Genomic DNA, 20,359 nt, shown 5'->3' on the forward strand with positions numbered 1-20,359 from the left:
TGGAGATACCATGGATAGCCAAAGCATCAAACAAATGGGTCCTTGAGGAGATCAAGCTGGAAATCTCTCTGGAAGCCAAGATGATGAAACTGAGGCTGTTGTACTTTGGGCACATCATGAGAAGGAATGAATCACTAGAAAAGACAATAATGTTAGGAAAGGTAGAAGGCAGTAGAAAGAGAGGAAGGCCACACACCAGATGGATAGACTCAATTAGGGAGTTCAGGGGCCCAAATCTGCAAGACCTAAGCAGAGCAGTATTGGGTGCTAGGATCATTGGGAGCAGGCCTGTTTTACTTGCATGCCCTAACCAACCTCCCTGCCAAATGACTTTGACCAGCAAAGCCAGAGTCTCCTGCTCCTTGCCCTTTGCTCAGAAAGGAGCCCCTTTGCTCATCTCAAGCTGTTTGAACAAAGACCAGCAACCAGGACCATGTCAGTGGTGCTTCTAACTTCATAGGCTTAAGCAGGAGCTCAGTAATTCCTATGTAGATGGCCCATATAGATTTATGAGGAAGAGCAGGGCAAACGTGGAAATCAATAATTATTGCCTCCTTACAAAAAAAAGGAAATTTCAATTAAATGTTAGGACGAGCTTCCTAGCAGTAAGAGCTGTTTAATATTTGAACAAACTACTGCAGAAGGTAAAATCATATAATTGTAGAGTTGGAAGAGACCACAAGGGCCAACCAGTCCAGCCATATATTGAACTCTGTCAGAGATTTTAAAAATAGGCTGGTCACTAAGTGATGCTTCAGCTGTGGATTCCTCCCCTGGCTTGGGGCTGGCTTAGAGGACTACAAAGGTCCCTTCCAATCCTCCTGTTCTGTGATCCTAATAATAATGCCCTTCCCAAACCTATTAACCTGGCACCCATTTTATAGTCTTTCAGGCCCTGGTTTTGCTTCAGAAGCAAAAACCTGGAGAGGAAGTAGTAGAGGCTTCAATATTTGGAAGCACCAGATCCCATCTGACCTTGGAAATCCCGCAGTGTCAGGTGAGGCTGGTACTTTGATGGGAGACTGCCAAGAAATACCAGGTGCTGCAGACTGTGTTTCAGAGGAACGCAATGGCAAACTATCTCTCAGTTTTCTTTGGATAAAAAAACAAAAACAAACTGAAATTCATGGGCTTGCCATAAGTCACCAGGTGACTTGAAGGCAGACACATGCATATATTTTACCAGTCCGCTAGGCATTGTGCCCTTACGCTTGCTTCGCTAAATTTAGTCACTTTCCTTTTGTTTTTATATGCTGCTTTAATATTTGGTTGTCATACACCTTGAAGACCAACCAGTCTCTGAAGTCAAAGTACCATTTTCAAACAGACAGTGCATCACTGCATTAAGATCACGCAGATGACTGCACCTGAGCCGCCCCTTCCTTGCCACCTACTCCATGTGGACTTCAACACCAGTCTGCAATTAAATTAAAAGAATTCCTAAGATTTCAGGGTTGCAACGCCCAGCAGAATGCAGCACCCAACACCCAAATGCATTTGGATCTGGGCCGTCGCTCCATTACCACCATCACCAGCATTATGCAAAATGCACTCAAGGGCAGCTCTTTTTGGGGGGGGGGGGGGCTGAACAAGGTTTTTGTTTTTTTAAGGTATTTGCATTGCTGCCAAGGGCCAAGAATGAAGATCTCCCACTCAGGCAGAATTTGCTATTCATTTTGCTGACCTTTTCTGCCCACAGACATATTCTATTCCAGTAGCAAAACTCATGGAATCCTAAAAGCAATTCTCCATGATGGAGCAAATGCTTGCCTCTATGAGCTCTTAAAGTCACACAGGCTGAAGTCTCCACATCTCCGTTCATTCATTCACGGATGTTTCTGTACTTATCCATCAACATCCTTGTGGGAACAAAATGCACCCAAACAATCATCAGCATCAGCATCAGGATTATTATATTTATTTTCCCCCAAAATTTGGACTCAGAGTAGCTTACAATTTAAAGTAGTACAATTAGAAAGATACAAAAGTGAGCATTAAACTAAATTAAAATATCATGAAGAACGGGACTCAGCAGTGAGCCATGAGTCTCCCTGATTCAAATGTCACTCAGGCATGAACTTAACTCAGCGTGAGGCCTGAGCAGAGCTGAAGATCAGTGGGAATCAACCTCTCTGACTTCTTAGTTAAGAGAGCTAACTATATCTCATTTCACTCCATTTATTATCCATAAAGCAGGGGTGGGCCAGTCCCCAAAGTTGTTTTACAGCCCCTAAACCACACACCCCTCCCTTTGCCCAAGACCTCCCTGGATCAGCCTTCTCCCTCTCCAAAATAAGAATTTCCTAGCAAAAAATGGTGAACTGCTGCTCCAGGAAACCTTACTTAAGGAGTGACTAATCCACTTTTGAATACGCTGCAGCCTATTTCACATTTTAAAAACTCATGCATTTTTCAAAACTTAAAACTGAACTTCTGGCTTGTTGCTATAGTTGCATTTTTGACACTCTGCAGAGAACTGAGAGGGTCCAAAGGGCAGAAAATTGGCCATACCCGCTTCTGGATTCTGGGAGCTGCAGTCCAAAATGGTAAGCCTGGCTTTTGTTGCTGTTGTATGCCTTCAAGTCCTTTCCAACTTATGGTGACCCTAAGACGAACCTATCACAGGGTTTTCTTGGCAGGATTTGTTCAGAGGAGGTTTGCCATTGCCTTCACCTGAGGCTGAGAGAGTGTGACTTGCCCAAGGTCACCCAGTGGGTTACATGGCCAAGCAGGGATTCAAACTCAAAGCTATAGACCATAAGTCCAGCACCAGAGAACAAAAATGTGCAGCCTCCAAAGTATTCCTGGACTGCAACTCCCAATATTTTGTATGCTGCTGCCTATGGCTGATGGAATCGCAGTCCAACAATGTCTGGAGATGCATTGTGTTCCTCATCTTTGACAGAAGCCCTCAGTTGCATTTTAAGAGGTTCAGGCCGCAACCAAGAGTCACCTCTCCATCTGCTGTTTGTGAGAAACAGACCAAAGCATCAAGGAAAGGAGTGTTATTATTCTCTCCCTGATACACTGCATCATAAACAAAGGATAACTTTTACTGGAGAGGTCAATATGCTCAATAATGACCTTTTCCTTGGCACTAAAGGGTCTGTTTCTATTCCAGAATCTTGTTAGCTGAGTAAGCAACACTCGTTATTTTTGATTCAATACTCAAGGAAACTGGATTATAATAGTTTTTACTGTTTAGTAATTTTCCTGTGGATTTTTATTGTTTGGGATATTTGTCCCAAACTACAAAATAGTTTTAAATAGCTATAATATTGATTTTTACAGCTTCCTACAACTTGCTAGGTATTGCAGTCCAACATAGTTAGAAGCCACCAGTTTAAGGAAGATTGCCTTTGGGCTGACAATAAACTAAACTGAATAAATGCTTCATTTATGTAACTTCACTCATGCAGCCCAAAATTTGAGCCAGCTTTCTGAGGGAAACCTATGCCAAATGTGTTGGGTATGCAAATCTTAAGGGCAAGATGTTAGGTAAAATTTGTCTAGGTGAATGGAGCAGGAGAGCAATGAAGTAAATTGGCAACTGAAAAGATGAGCCTTCTGATAAATTAAGAGACAAAACAATCCAGTTGGCTATTCAGAGAATGAAGCAAAAATACAAGATTCTGAACAATTAAAAAGCAAGTACAGTAGAGTGACAATTAACACCAAAAAGAAATGACTAGAATTGCTGGTATGAATATTCCTCGACACTGAAATGAAAAGAGTGTTCATACTTGTTGCTGTAGTTGGGTGCCTTCAAGTTGGTTCTGACTTATGGCAACCCTAAGGTGAACCTATCATGGGGTTTTCTTGGCAAGTTTCTTCAGAAGGGGGATTGCCTTTGCATTCTCTGAGGTTGAGAGAGTGTGATCTGGAAAAGGTGACCCAGTGGGTTTAAACAGCCAAGCCAGGATTTGAACTCTGGTCTCCAGAGTTGTGGTCCAACGTTCAAACCATTACACCATGCTGGCTCTTCACGTTCATACTTGTTGTGTCATGCTATTCAGCCAGTGTGCTCTAGTGATTTGAGTGCAGGAGTAAGACTTTTGGAGGCCTATTGAAGCCTACTGAGTGACTCTTTGGGAAAGCCATACTCTTTTGCCTCTGGGAAAGGCAATAACAAATCTCTTCTGAGTAAATCTTAAGAGCCAATCTAGCTAGTGGTTTGAATGCTGGACTTGGACTCTGGGAATACTGGACTAGGACAAATATCCTCTGAAAAATCCTGCCAAAAACATACTAAGATCTAGTCCCCTTAGGTCAGAGCCATCTTGAAGGCGCATAACTGCAAAAAAAGACTTTCTGTTCACCCTTTTTTCCAAACTGTGCCCAACCTTGACAGCCCTGAGAATCAAGAAATCCTGATGAGCTCCCCTCCTTGCTAGGGAAATACTCCTCCACTTTATCTTCTGCTTTATGAGGGGCATCTCCTGGCCTTTGGCAAAGCATTGCCTCCCCTCCTCCTCCTCCATGGCAGCCAGGAATGCTTTGAGTAGCAAGAACAGATGCAGGGCGCCCTTCGGAGTGAGAGACCTTTAAGTAGCGTAATCCACATAACCTACGGCCAAACTGTTCCATTAAAAGCAAACCAAAAAGTCCCCAAGCATTTTTATAGACTCCGCTGCTCCATACATAATCCCTGTACCTCTACGCAATCCTCCCAGTGGCCACCCCTGCATCAAATCCCAGGCTTACCTCCTAAAAGCCTGCAAGTCACCCCACTCACCCATAAACCTCACAAATGCACTGCGGGATCTTCTTCGCCTCCAGAGCCCAGGCTGGCAATCAAAGCGAGGAGCCACAACAGAGAGAAAAGGCTTCTCTTGCCAATGAATATGACTGAGCACAACCTCACCCTCCACTGCAGGACACCAGTGGCCTTGCAGAGGGCCAGGGCTGTCCCAAGTCATTCACCACGGTCTCTTTGCAAGCCATGACCTACAGGCCCCAAGGCTTGTAGAATTATTTTGGGCTCCTGTGGCAGGAAAACTCATAAGCACTTTCCCACAAGAGTAATGGGGAAGTAAATATCAATGAGTTGTCCCACCACGATGCCCCAAAATCAGCTGCACCAGGCAGCTTCCTCAGTCTGTCTAATGACAGAGCCAGCTCTCAGAGAGCTACAAAATTAATGGAAGTAGCCCAAAATCATTTTTTAATTTATTTAAATACTGGTACCACACTGCTGAACTGTAATGGTTTCCAATGTAGCTAACCAAGTCCACCTACAAAATAAAGACTAGCATCAAATAAATTTTCAATTCACAATTCAGTGTCCAAGCTCTTAAAAGGAGCATCATAACAAGTTCAACTCCTACCATTAAAGTAGCATCCTCCCTTCGTTTCTGAAAGCCAGCACACAGGCCCTGCGCTGCAATTGCCAATGCTGGACTTGAGCCTGGGAGACTGAAATCCTAATCCCTAGTATTCACCCACAAAGCTTCCTGGGTAACCTTGGGCTGGTCACTGTCCCTCTCAGGGTTGTGAGAAGGGTGGGAGAGAGACGGCCATACACTCTCCTGGGCTCCCGGTGGGAAAGAAGGCAAGTACATTTTAAAAGAAGATGGCAGCCTTGGAGAGTGTACCCAAGAAATCCCTTTCGTTCCTTCTCAGCTTGCAAAGTCAAGGCCTGTGCTCAACGATGAACATAGGAGTAATGCAAGAAAAAGGATATCTCAATACTTTCCTTGGCAGTGATTTTACCCTTTAATCTGTGATTCTCCATTAAAAGACATGGGAATGGAGAATACAGTCAGACCTAAACCCACAGATTTTGCATCCACTGATTTTCTCCACAGATTCAACTATCCACAGCCTGAAAATATTCTTTAAAAAATTGCAAAAAGCAAAGTTTGGTTTCACCATTTTATATAGAGGATATCATTTTACTATACCATTGTACTGTATGTAATGGGATTTGAGCACCCAAGGATTTGGGCATCCAGATTTGAGTATCCACAAGGGTCCTGGAACCAAACCCCAGCGGACATCAAGGGTCAGCTGTATTAACTCTAGGGCCTGCCCACAAACTTGCCACTATCTTCCCTGTCCCCAACCATGCTGAGAAGCAAGCCCCCCTTCCTTTATTTTGCAGTATCCACACTTTCCATTCACTAGCCCTCCCTACTCATCATTTGGGAGCCAGCATTATGGCCTGTTGTTGTGTGCTTTCAAGTCATTTCCAACTTATGGCAACTTTATCATGGGGTTTTCTTGGCAAGATTTGTTCAGAGGCGGCTTGTCATTGCCTTCCTATGAGGCTGAGAGTCCAAGGTCTCCCAGGGTTTCATGGCTGAACCAAACCCTCCAGAGACATAGTCCAACACTCCAAAGGATGACTACCAAATAGAAATTCCAACAGTCAACCAAGGCTGCAAGGCAAGAGCATCTGTCCATCTGACCACATTGTTGCTGCTGTTATGTGCCTTCAAGTCAACTCCAACTTATAATGACCCTCTCATAGGATTTTTGGCAAGATTTATTCAGAGGTGGTTTATTATTGCCTTCCTCTGAGGCTGGGAGAGTGTGACTTACCCAAGGTCACCCAGTGGGTTTCCACGGCTGAGCCGTGATTCAAACTCTGGTCTCTTGGGAATCTTGGTCCAGCTCCCAAGCCACTACAACAGACTGGTTCTTCTCTTACTGGAGATCCACATTTGAGATTCAGAGGCTGGCCAACAGGAGTGTGTAAGAGCAAACCATGATGAGTGCTAGTAAGGAGTGAGACAAACATTTCAGTGTTCACCAATACAGCTGCAAACAGACCACCTCTCCGAGATTCAAGGATGTCATTTTTCTTTCTTGAACTCCTTACAAGACAATGCTACACTGGAGAAATAAAGAAGTTTGACACCACTTTAACTGCCATGGCTCAATGCTAGGGAATCCTGGGATTTGTAGTTTGGTGAGGTAGTTAGTCTGATTTGTCTGAAGTTCTGGCGGCCCACCAAACTACAGATTCCACAGCATTGGGCCACATGGCAGCTAATACAGTGTCAAACTGCTTTATTTCTATAGTGTGCCAGCAGTTCTAATCATAATAATGGAGTGTTTTAGGATATATGGTAAAAAGCAAAAATTACACTTTTCTTTCCCCATTCACCTGCTGAAATCTGTACAAAAGTAACCTGGAGCATCCCTTTTCCACCACCTTCCCAGGTACAGATGGTGGGAACGCAGGAGAAGAGCTTCTCAGCAGGTGCTCCCACACTTTGGAACTCCCTCCCTATGGAAGCCAGGATGACTCCTTCTCAGTTGTCTTTTAAGCAGCAAGACCTTTCTTTCCCAGCAAACCTTCGGGAACTGGTTTTTAATAAGAGAAGGGCTTACTACTATGCTGTTTTTAACCATGGTTTTAAAATAAAAAAATTAAACGGTTTTAATTGTGCTGTGGTTTAATACTGATTCAATCTCAATTTTCTATGTTTTCACTGTATGTGTTGTTGTTGTTGTTGTTATTATTATTATTATTATTCTGCTTTATTTATAAAGTGCTGTAAATTTATTGTCATGTTTTGTCTTCTATGAGCCACCCTGAGACTCAGTCTGGGAGAAAGGCAGGATATAAATAAAGTGACGGACGGACGGACGGACTGATCATAAGCAAAGGCAACAACTCAGTAGTGAACATGAAGGTTATTTCAGAAACCGAGTAATGCTAAAAACTCACCCTAGTAACTACCCTATGACAGCACACTTACACATCAAGATATCCAGACGATGACTGGCCAAAGGAGCATGTAGAGAAAGACCAGCCTCAGCCTCCTTACAAATCCAAGTTCAGAGTTCCTTCTCAGCCTCCCAAGTTTGAAATCATGCTATGAATTATTGAGCGCTGGCTTTTGATGAAGTCTATAAAAGTCAAACTCGATGCATCAACCTACTCTAAGCAGCTGTTAGATCTGCTTTAATGCAAAAAAGAACTGATCCAACTGAGCCTGATTAAATGTGTCTTGACAGAGCCACTCACTGCCCAATTGCTGGATTCACTTAAATCCAAAGAGCTGACATATTCCTATCAGGGTTTTAAGATTTTACTGGACGTGAAGGGTAACTCTGAGCTGGGTTTTTCCATTATTACCAACCCTTTGACACTTGGAACGCAGCTCAAAAGCAGAACACATGCACTTATTTCACAGTGGCTTCTCTCATTCGGTTGGATGGTGCCAAACTGGGGGGCTTGGGTTTCCAGAGAGATCTGGGCCCAAGGCCATCTGCCTTCCTGAAGGAAAAAAGGTAACCACCAAAATAACCACAGTATTTGAGACCTAAACATTAACTGTAGTTCTGGTCTGTGAAATTAAAACGGTCAGCATTCACCTCAGTGCCAAAACCATTATCAAACCCATCTGCTTGAACCAGAGATTGGAGAATGGTGGCAACAGCTAGTGAGGTACATATGGATGACTGAGACTTTGATTCAAGATCCAGCAAAACCACCAGCTGCTGGGTTTGCCTTGGCTGAAGACCCACAACCTTCAGTTGTGATTTCCTGAATCGAGGAGAAGGGCTGCGCCCAGAGGCTGCATTTTGCCTATACTTGGTATATAACTGCATCACTGCATTGTGTGCTTTTTCTACAAATTTATATATCAATGAACATAAAAAGAACAAGCAGTGTACAAAAATAAACATGAGGCACTCTAAAACAATTTCAAAATTGGTAAAACCAATAAAAACAGCTGGATTTTGTCAGTTACTCGTTTTCTTACAATAACAACTCTAAGGCTCTGAATAGATACGTCAACTTTATTTGTTGTTTCATACTTTAGTCTTCACTGTTTTACATTCTGTGGCTGCTCATAAGGACGTTTTATTGCATTAAACTGGGGTGCATTGATGTCATTGTATTTCATTTTGTGTTATGCCTAAAAACTTTGGTTATAGGATGACTCATATACTGAATGTATGACACAGCTGAGTTAGTCTGGAAAATCAGTCTACAAAGTGATCTTATAGCACCTTTGAGACTAACAAAGAAAGAAGCTGGTAGCATGAATTTCATAGACTTGACTCTACCTCCTCAGAATATCTGAGATATTAACAGCCATAGAAAGCTAAAACAATTACAGTAATTCAAAACTCCAGTCCAGTCGCCATCATCACCCTAAATCTTACTTTTAGTGGATTCAGTAGTGTCCAGATTTAGGCTAGGCAGATTCAAACAAGGGCAGAATGTGGAAAGAAAGACTTTTTGCACTAGAGGTCCCAAAACCACTCAGCAGCAAAGCCAGTAACTCCCTGGGAACTGCAGAGAAAAGGTCTCCTTTCCCAAATGAGAAACAAGAGTTGCTTCTTCAATACGCAGCGCTGGGCATCTCAGAGGCAATCCAGTTCAACCCTGTTTCCCACAGGACTTTTGTCAGGGCATTTCATACATCCTTCATAGAAATGACTAGCATGCCCAAGGGGCAATGAATAGAAACACCTCATGCCACACCAGAGAGTCAAACTGGGGCTGAATTTGCGCTGCAGAAATAACACAGTTTGGCACAGCTTTAACTGTCATGCCTATGGGATCCTGGGTTTTGTAGTGGCACCTGAGCTTTCTGGCAGAGAAGGCTAAATATCTCACAAAACTACAAAACCAGAATCCCACAGCACTGAGCCATAACATTTAATATGGTGACAAACTGCATTATTTCTACATTGCAGATGCAGCCTGGGTCACAGATGACTCTGTTAAAGTAACTCATTTTAAGTTAATCTTAGAATACGCAATCCAGGATGTGTCCTTTAGACTTCTGCACTTGGGATTCTTAAAAGTTATGAACTTAAATTATTTTCATCTACAAGCTTTAAAAACCCAAAGAATGACAATTCTGGAATATGTGCAATGTCTGCTTCTAATTCTGGTACCAATTCTGATCTGAGCTCCAAAATATTTAGCCTGTGGCTGTGCTTTCCAAGGGATTTTACAGAGATTTTCCTCTTGCAGAGCTTTCCACTTGCTTTCTTTGTCCCAACTGGACTTAAGAGCTGTTTTTTATATCAGGCTTTGTCCCCAACTGCCAATATTCAAGTACAAAATAATATACAGAAAGGGTGGGTCTGCAGACTGGACCAAGATGCTTTCTCATTTCAAGTCACACTACAAATGAAATCACTGACTTGGTTTGCAGAACAATATTCAGTTTTACAAATGCAGGGATGAATGTGTGCAACTTGCTATTCTCCAGTTGAAGAAGTGGGCTGAAATCCACATAAACTCACACCAAAATCAGATTAATCTTAAAACTGCTTAAAATTGCTTCCCAACTTTTCCTTTTTCAAGAAGTGGTCAGGCTGGCTCCATCACAATATTGTGCCACCGGACTTTTGGCTTTTAAAATTAGGGGTGCTTGCTTTGGCTGTTTTTCGCTATTTTTAATGTTGTGTGGGTTTTGGACTATTTTCAAAGAAAAGTTTGTTCTCGACTATTTGCTGCAAGGAGCTGGAAGGGACCCTGAGAACTATCTACTGTAGTCCAAACCCTGTCCATACAACTCAGCTAAAGCAATCCTGAGATGGCCATCCAACCTGTCTTCAAAAACCTCCAAAGGAGCTGGATCCACCAGCCTCCAAGGCAGCCTGTCCCACTGTCCAACAGTAAAGAAGTTTCTCCTAATGATTAGGGGGAATCTCCTTTCTGGTGATTTCAATGTATAGTTTCTGGTTCTGCTCTCTGGAGCAGCAGAAAACAAGTTTGCTCCAGCTTCTACAAGACATCTGGCAGGGGCTTGGCCCTTGTGGTCTCTTCCAACTCATCATTTTATGATTCTATCATCCCTTCAGAAAACTAAAGGCCACTTTCATATCACTTCTCCATCTTCTATCCAGCTCCCTCAACCCTTGTTCATGGGCCTTGGTTTCTAGACTTGTTTACCATCTTGGTCGTCCTCCTCCAGACACATTCCAACTTTTCCAGATAACATGTGAATGTTCATACTCCCTGTACCTCACCTTGGCAGGCCTGGCAAATTGGTGCAATAAACAAACACCTTTTAAAAAATCCTTTCCCCAAAAAGTGGCCTAGGAGTCAATCTAATCCTATGCAGGGGCAATCTGCTGAAATAAATAGGATTTATTCCCAAATCCACTGTTTTCAATTAGTCTACTTTAAATGGGAATAAAGAGAAATCTAGCCCTAAATCAGCCAAATCAAGACAAACCCAGAATGGACAAGAGAAGCCCATCAGCTTTCTCCCGAATTGCCTGAACACTCAATGTACCATTCAAAAGGAAGCACAGATTTTAAGTAACAGGTTCTACACAACTTTTTTTTAATGATATAGTACAATTATCAAGGTGTTAATTAGTTTTAGAACACAACTGTCAGAAGTGTCATTTTCTTGGTTTTAGTAGAGAAAATGCCCACCTGACATTCAGGGGCACCAGCCAGGTAAAATGAATAGTAGGAATTGATCTGTTTAGAGAGAGTAATCGGACCCCCACCTGAGAGAAAGAATTGGGTCCTGCTCCGCTGCCAAGTGAGACAGCACCGGAGCAAGGGCAGCACTGCCCAGTCTGACCCAAACTTAATTATGGTTGTTTCCATCTGAAGGCACCTATCTGCTCCAAGCGCAGCAGACTACAAGGATCCATCAAAGGCTCAAATGCACATTAGACCTTACGCAGCTAATTAACCACAAAGATCAGGAAGCTGTTGCCAATACCCTCCTTTACTGCGTTGGGCTGCTGGCTGCTGCCATCTCTACATCCAAAGTTCAGACTAGACACTGGGGCAATGCAAAAACACAAGTTAGAAGAGGAGGCAGCATCCATATATCACTAGTTGAATTGCACTAGATCCAGTATGTCAAATAAACAACAATGGGTAACAAAAAAGGGGACAGAAGCTCAAGAGGGTAGCATGACAAGATATAACCAAAAGGAAAAAGGCAACTAACGGGCATTAACAAGCCATAATGGCCAAGGCAGGTATTTATCACTTTTTATAGAATCTTTCCAGCTGCCAGTGCAAGGTTTACAAGTGGGGTAAGTAAGGCAAAGGAATTATATGAAGGTAAATCAGAATACCGTCAGGGAGATAGAGCAGCAGCACATTTCTTGGAGGAATACTATGGCCTTATATACGGTTGATGTGTGCCTTCAAGTTGTTTCTGACTTATGGCAACCTAAGCCAAACCATAAACTGGAAATGACTTGAAGGCACACAACAACAAGGCAAACTTATCATGGCATATTCTAGGCCAGATTTGTTCAGAGGGGTTTGCCCTTGCCTTTCTTTCAGGCTGAGAGAGTATGACATGAACAAGGTCACCCAGTGGGTCCCCATGGCTGAGCAGAGGGCAATTCAAAGCCTGGTTTCAAGAGTCACAGTCCCATGCTCAACCCACTCCACAACGTTAGCTATCAGGGCCTCATATACACAATGGTTTTTGACAATAACAGGGGCTTCTATACCTGCCAAGGATGTAAAAAAATGAAACTGTGTTTTTGAAAACCCACTCTCTCACTCAGGCCATCTTCTTTGACACAATAACTAACAGCAACATGTGGAGGTAGACAGAGAATTAGAAACCCTTGTGGGCAGTTTATTTCAAAGGCAGTTTCGAAGTGACACTGCAAAAATCATATCCATAGCCTTCTACAGTTTCTGTATAAACTACACAGTGCATCCTTGTACTAAACAGAATAGGGAATAGGGATTCAGCCTGTGATGGTTTGTATCCCTCTGATCCTTATGGCAACCCTAATATGAACTCATTACTATGGGGTTTTCTTGGCAAGGTTGACAGCATGTGACTTGCCCAAGGACACCCTCTGAGTTTCATGGCCAAGCTGGAATTTGAACCCTCATCTCCAAACCACTATTCCACACTGGTTCCAAGTACATTTGCACTATTAAAACTAGTGACAAACTGCACACATAGGTGGAAAAGTCTGATCTGGCCACAGTAATACAACTGTTGGTTACATCCCGTCTGGATTTCTGTAACATGCTCTATGCGAAGCTGCCTTTTAAAACTGCTCAGAAACCTCAGTTGGCCCAAAGAGCTGGAGCCAGGTTATTGAAAGTGCTGGTTATGACCTTTAAAGCTCTACACAGCTCAGTCCCGCACTATCCAAAGGACCTGTCTCCCTATATGGGCCTATTTGTGTTCTAAGCTGTCCAGGAGAGGCCCTTCTCTTTGTCCCATCACCTTCCCAGGCTCACTGGGTGGGAACCAAGGAGAGGGCCTCCTTGGTGGCTGCTCCCAGACTTAGGGATTCCCTCCCTGAGGAGACCAGGATCCTTGTCAATAACTTGGAGGAAAAAAATGGGGGAATACTTATCAAATTTGCAGATGACACCAAATTAGGAGGAACAGCTAATACTCCAGAGGACAGGATCAACATTCAAAATGACCTGAATAGACTAGAAAGCTGGGCCAAAGCTAACAAAATGAAATTCAACAGGGAGAAATGTAAGGTACTGCACTTAGGGCAGAAAAATGAAATGCACAGATATAGGATTATGGGGGACACCTGGCTTAAGGAGACAACATGTGAAAGGGATCTAGGAGTCCAAGAAGACCACAAGTTGAACATGAGCCAACAGTGCAATGCGGCAGCTGACAAGGCCAATGCGATTTTAGGCTGCATCAATAGAAGTATAGTGTCTAGATCAAGGGAAGTCATAGTGCCACTATATTCTGCTCTGGTCAGGCCCCACCTGGAATATTGTGTCCAGTTCTGGGCACCACAATTTAAAAAGGATGTGGAGAAACTGGAGCCATGTGTCCAAAGGAGGTCGACAAAAATGGTGAAAGGTCTGGAAGCCATGCCCTATGAGGAACGCCTCAGGGAGCTGGGGATGTTTAGCCTGGAGAAAAGAAGGTTAAGAGGTGATATGATAGCCCTGTTTAAATATTTGAAAGGATGTCATATTGAGGAGGGAGCAAGCTTGTTTTCTGCTGCTCCAGAGACTAGGACCCGGAGCAATGGATGCAAGCTGCAGGAAAAGAGATTCCACCTCAACATTAAGAAGAATTTCCTGAGAGTAAGGGCTGTTCAACAGTGGAACACGCTCCTTCCTCGGAGTGTAGTGGAGTCTCCTTCCTTGGAGGTCTTTAAGCAGAGGCTGGATGGCCATCTGTCAGGGATGCTTTGATTTGGATTTCCTGCATGGCAGAATGGGGTTGGACTGGATCAGGGCCCTTGTGGTCTCTTCCAACTCTATGATTCTATGATTCTTGCTCTCTTTATGTCAGCAGGTGAACACTCTCCTATCCCCCCCCCCCCCAGTTTTTTATGGAGTGACTGTGAGGGGCTTTTTAATGGTGTGCTGTTTGACTGACTTTTTATTTTCTGACTGTCAATGAATTTTAAACGATGCTAACTCAATGGATTGCTGAAATTATGTTTAAAATAACTCATAGATACAGAGATAGAGATACACACACAGTATCTACTGTTTATAATAATTTGTAAGCTGTCTTGAGTTCCACTATTGGGGAAAACACTGGATATAAAGGAATAAAATAACAATGATCCTACATCTACTGATAAACCTACATCGATGCTGGGCATTCCCCAGTAACTGATATACAGACACATACTGCCCCTCAGGGATGTGGAGCTGGGAGTAAAAAGCAATTCTGAGTGGAGTTGGTAGAAACGTTCCAAGTTCAGCTTCAAATTAAAAACTGATAATATTATGACAATATATGGTAAATGACAGTCAGCATGGTATAGTTTTTTGAGCAATGGACTGCAACTCTGGAGATCAGGATTCAAACCCCCCACGCGAGCATAAAACCCCTGGGGGCCTTGGGCAAGTCACACTCTCTCAGCCTCAAAGGATGGCAATGGCAAACCCCCTCTAAGAAATCTGCCAAGAAAACCTTGTAATAGGTAAGTGTTAGGGTTCCCAAAAGTCAAAAGTGACTTGGAGACACACAACAAGAACAATATGGTAAATACATTCTCTTAGATTTACTATATGTAGTATGTTACTGTATCTATTTATGGTAAAGCATTTGGTAATGTAATTATAAAAAGTTTATAAACAGATCAGCTTACGCATTACGTTCTGTTAGGCTTAATTTTATATATTCTTTAGTTTTATGGTATACCCAACCTTCCTGTTTTCCTTGCTCTTTTACTTCTATTTAATTGCTTTAAATTGCTTATGTTATTAATAATAATAATAAAAAAATTTTATTTATATACCGCTATTCCAAATTCCAAATTTGATCACAGCGGTGTACAGCTAAAAGTGATACAAGATAGCAACAACAGGTATCAGCAACAACATACTGTATTAAAAACATCTCAATACAGCAATAAAACTTATAAACATACAAACAGTTAAAAACACACGAAACAAAACTATTGCATGTCAGGGGGGAGAACAGCATAACATCAGAACACATGGAGGAAGGCTTGTCGGAAGAGAAAGGCCTTTCGTTTCTTCCTGAAAAGATCAAGGGAGGTGAGGGAGCGGAGCTCGTTGGGAAGGGAGTTCCAGATCTGCAGGGCCGAGATGGAAAAGGCCCTTTGTGAAGACAAGGGATATTTCGTCTTGGGAACCCTCAACAATTGCTTCCTGACCGATCTGAGAGCGCGAGGCGGATTATATGGGGAGAGGCGGTCCTCCAAGTACCCTGGGCCCAAGCCATTTAGGGCTTTATAGGTAATAACCAACACCTTGTATTGCGCCCAGAAGCGAATAGGCAGCCAATGTAGATCTTGCAAAATAGGTGTTATATGGCTAGTCCTGGAACAACCAGTGACCAACCTTGCTGCCATATTCTGTACTAATTGAAGTTTCCGAGTATGGTACAAGGGTTGCCCCATGTAGAGCGCATTACAGAAATCCAACCGAGAGGTTACCAGAGCATGTACCACCGTTTCAAGGTCCCCCCCGGTCCAGGTAGGGTCGCAGCTGGCGTATCAGCCGAAGCTGATAACAGGTGCTCTTGACCGTCGCATCCACCTGAGACGTCAGGTGAAGCGACGAGTCCAGAAGCACCCCCAGACTGCGAACAGAGTCCTTCAAGGGGAGCGTGACCCCGTTCAGGACAGGTGGAAAAATTTCCTTACCTGGGCCAGGGGAGCCTATCACCAGTACTTCCGTTTTCTCTGGATTCAAGCTGAGTCTGTTTTCCCTCATCCAGCCCATTACCGACTCCAAGCAGGCATTTAGAGGAGAGATGCCATCCCTAGTCACTGCATCAGTCAGAGACACAGAGAAGACTATCATTATATCATTCTTTGAAGGTTGCTTGCATTCACTATACTTCTCCCACTGATCTTCAGATGCAGAAAAGGAAATAAATGTTTAATTAAACAATAAATAAGCTGATAAACAAAGTAGATTACTGCCTCTTCCTGGGTGGTATTTTATGTGGCCCTATCTGTTTCAAGGCACACTTGAGGTATCAATTTTTTGTTACTAGATCACTAGCTACCTGAAAAGGCCATTACTTGCATTAAACAAACTGCATTTTAAAATGTTGTCACATACTGTAAGTCCTTGGAATGAGTTGCTGTTGCGGTGTACCTTCAAGTCATTTATGACTTATGGTGACCCTAAGGCAATCATATCAAAGGGTTTCTTTGGCAAGATTTTTTCAGAAGGGGTTTGCCACTGCCTTCCAGAGGCTGAGAGTGTGTGCCTTGCCCAAAGTCACCCAGTGGGTTTCATGGCTGAGTGAGGATTTGAACCCTGGTCTCCCAGAGTTCTAGTCCAACCATCAGACCATACATACATAGGCTTGAGAAGGGGGAGGCCACATAGATCTTAGCCAAGATTATTCAAGGGAAAGTAAAGCCTTCCATCATTCCAAACCAGCAGGAACTGTCTTAAGAATAAGACATAAAGGAATCTAGCAGAACCTTCAGGATGAAAAGGGGAGACGAAATTTCTAGCATAAGCTTTTGTATCCTAATAAGAGACAAATACTTTGCAAGAACCAATTTGTTGTTATTTGCCCTAAGTCTCTATACTGGGAGAAAGGCAGGATATAAATAAATACAGTACAATACAGTCAGCCCTCTGTATTCAAGGATTCTTTATCCCCAGATTCAAGCATCCATGGCCTGAAAATATGTTCAAAATATGTAAATTTCAAAAAGCCAACTCTGATTTTGTCATTTTATAAATGGGACACTATTTGAATATGCCACTGTATTTAATGGGATTTAAACATCCATGAACGTTGGTATGTATGCACTGGGAGTCCTGGAACCAAACCCCTGCAGACACCAAGGGCCCACTGTAGTCATCATCATCATCATCATCTGCTGAGCAGCACAAGTCAATTTTTCTAACAAACAAACAACTTTCCACAGTCCCTAAAAAAACCCACCCCTCATTATGTCATGTGGGGAGGGAATGGAGAGGAGGAAGAGAAAGGAATGGACGTGAAAACAAGACAAGTGAGGAGACAGCTGGAGGGGAGCTTTAGACCGCATGCAGGAGAAGGCAAGTTTCAAAGGACAGGACCACAAATGTTAAGCCTGGGTGGTGTCTGAGAATCCAAAAGGCCAGCCAGCCTGTTTCCAGGCCTGAGTCACCAGCCCCTGAACTACCAAGTCACTTGGGCCTACCGCAGTTCCAGGGAGAGGAACGCAGCTACTCTTCTGGAGCTTGAAGAAACTCTCTCATGAAAAGTGAGTGTGGCAATGACAAAGAAGAGAGGCAGGCCTGGTATGCACTTGAGGCACGAAGAAGGGGTGGGCGGTTGCTCAGCAGAGGCCCCTTCCTTACCCAGGAACAGCAGGGCCCTCTGTCTAAACTTACCCGAGGCAGCGTCGCATTCATACCACACTCATTTAATACTTAAAATATGACAACTGTTCCTTCTAAATCGGGGTGCCCGGCTTGGAAGCGAGGCCTAATTTATATAAATAGCTTGCCTTTCAGATCTCTTGTGCCGATGACTGAGCAGAGTTACCGTCCAGGCCAGCCGCAGCGCTCTCTGCTTGCTGCTGCATCCATGCAGCTCGCCACACCCATCCCCTCAAGCCGCGGTTCTGCGATCGCTTATCCTGGCTCCTGCTGCTGCGTTACTGAATTACAGCACAAAATATCCCCTGATGCAATGCTGGAATCATCCCTGTAAAAGCTGGAAAGGCGACCAGCCAGTCGCAGCTGCAGAAAAAGCAACGGTGGATAAGGAACCACGTAACCAGGAATGTCGGGTTGGAGGGGGCAAGACCCAATATTGACCAGAAGTCACCGTTTGTACAAGAATAAGTGCAAGAGGGCATTACAGAGATCTCTTAGGAGAACTGGAATCACCTGGAAGGCAAAAGAAACCCCAGAACCTTTATAGCAGTACAATATATTCAACTTCCTTGAGAAGAGCTGCCCCTCTTTCCCAAAAGTTCCCACTTCCGCATCAATGAGACAGCAGAGAGCTTCCTAAAATGCTGCCATCCTAATTTAGACAAGCTGTTCCTCTATCCGCCCCTTTCTGCCTAATTTCCTGTCACTGCCATCAGCACCCCATTATTACCGCTCACTCCATCTTTCTGCTCTCTGAAGGCTGATAATTAACAAGCCAAATACAGCCACACACTCCTCCCTGACAGTCTTGCTTTGTGCAGTTTTGCAAAATGACACCACAATATTGAGCCTATGCATGTACACACAGATGCAGTCCAGAAAGTCACAAGAGCCATGCCAGATGAACCCTGACGTTCGGAGGCATAGGGAGAAAAAGGAAGGAAGCAGAGGTCAGGATTGTGTGGGAAGGGCCAGGATGGAGTTCTGAAAACAAGCTACATACAGAAAGTGAGTTAGCATTCTTTGGGTGAGGAAGACAGACAGAGAGAAAAGCCTGGAAGAGTAAAATGCTCTATTTCTAGAGATGGTAGAATAATACTAAGCACATACAGTATTTAACAAAGTCACCCAATATACACACCTCACAGATTTGCATTCAGAAAAATGTATTTATTCAAATAAAAGTATTATTCAGATAAAAATGACTGGAGAGATTTATTACCCAATATGTGTGCCATCGTAAGGTAATGCTTTGAGAGCACTGGACTAGGATTTTGGAGTTTGAATTTAGGTTTGAATCCCTGCTCCGCCATGGAAACACACTCTCTCAGCCTCAGCGGATGGCAAAGGCAACCCCCCCCCCCCCAGCAAATTCTGCCAAGAAAACCCCATGACAGGTTTGCCTTCTGGTCACAATAATAATGACTTGAAGGTAAAGGACAACAGCAGCAATGGAGTCTCAAAAGTAGCAGAGAAGCAGCATTGCAGATCCTGGCCTCCAGGACTGATGCCTGGAATAAGGAAAGTGGACAAGCGAAGGCTCTTGCTGGCTTATCACTGCTACCAGGGGCTTCCAAAGTGCTTCTTGGAGAAAGCTGCAAGGGAGCACCCTCCCTCCCTTCCTTCCTTTCCCTGTAAAAGAAAGGCATGAGGCCCAGGCTGCCCCCTTCCCGCCCTCCCTCAGAGAGCACTTGGGCACCTTCGCCTGGTCCAGCAAAGCCCCTGTCCCTCCACCCGCCCTGCTGCCCTCCTGGCTGGCTAAACCAAGAGAGCAGTGGTCCCCAACTGGACTTCAGTTCCAATATGGCTGAGGCTTCTGGGAGCTGAAGTCCAAAATCTCTTAAAGGGCACCGTTTGGGGACCCCTGGAATAGAGAATGCCCCCAGGAGGGCAGCCCCTTTCCTGGCCTCCAGGAGCCCCCTCCTCTCCTCCTGTTTCAGGCCCAATCCCAAATGTCTCTCTCTCTGTGTCATACATGGCCTCCAAGACCCACTCCAGCTTGGAAAAGCCAGAGGCTTGGCTCCTCTTCCCCAGAACAGCCTTGAGTCCCTAGACTGGGAGGAAGGCCAGCTCTACATCATTCAATATAATACTCCCCCCATCCATCCATCCATCCATCCATGGCAGAAAGGGCCCCCAATGCCTCACTCGGGGGCAGGCAAGGCGCTGGCACATCCGCCCCTCCAGACCCTCCTCCTTCCCACCCAGGGACCCAGGCCGGCCCCCCCAAAAGAACTGCTCCTTTTCCTCCTGGGCCTGGATTTAGGATGCCCTTCCCAGACCCCTGGTGCAAATCCTGCCCCCTTCCTCCCTGCCTCTGTGAGGGGAGCCCACCCTGGCCTCCTCCTGCTCCTCGGTCCCCCCAAAAGGAGGACCCCAACGAAGGCCTTCCTGCCCCAGAAAGGGGCCCCAAAGCCAGGCCTTTCTCAGGGCCATCTCTGACTCTGGGTGACTCTTCTTCAGAAGGGGTTGGCCACTGGGGCTGAGAGAGGAAGAAAGCTGGTCTCCACCCGGGGAGCCCCCAAAGCCCTCTCCTGGCGGTTGAGGTGGTGGTTGCTGTTGCTGTGTGCCTCCAGGTCATTTCTGCCTTCCTCTGAGGCTGAGAGAGTGTGACTGGACCAAGGCTGCCAA

General features: G+C 44.4%; 1 protein-coding gene across 1 annotated transcript in view; it reads right to left on the reverse strand.

The window, feature by feature from the left end:
• LOC121934166 (microtubule-associated protein 4-like) overlaps positions 1 to 16,058 on the reverse strand; it is a 275,880-nt gene extending 259,822 nt beyond the window's left edge. The window contains exon 1 of the mRNA XM_042474322.1: positions 16,039 to 16,058. The gene's annotated coding sequence lies outside the window, so the exon portion shown is untranslated. The remainder of the gene's footprint in view (positions 1 to 16,038) is intronic.
• Positions 16,059 to 20,359: the final 4,301 nt, after the last annotated feature.

This window comes from Sceloporus undulatus, chromosome 6 (genome assembly GCF_019175285.1).
Source record: "Sceloporus undulatus isolate JIND9_A2432 ecotype Alabama chromosome 6, SceUnd_v1.1, whole genome shotgun sequence".
NCBI lineage: Eukaryota > Metazoa > Chordata > Lepidosauria > Squamata > Phrynosomatidae > Sceloporus > Sceloporus undulatus.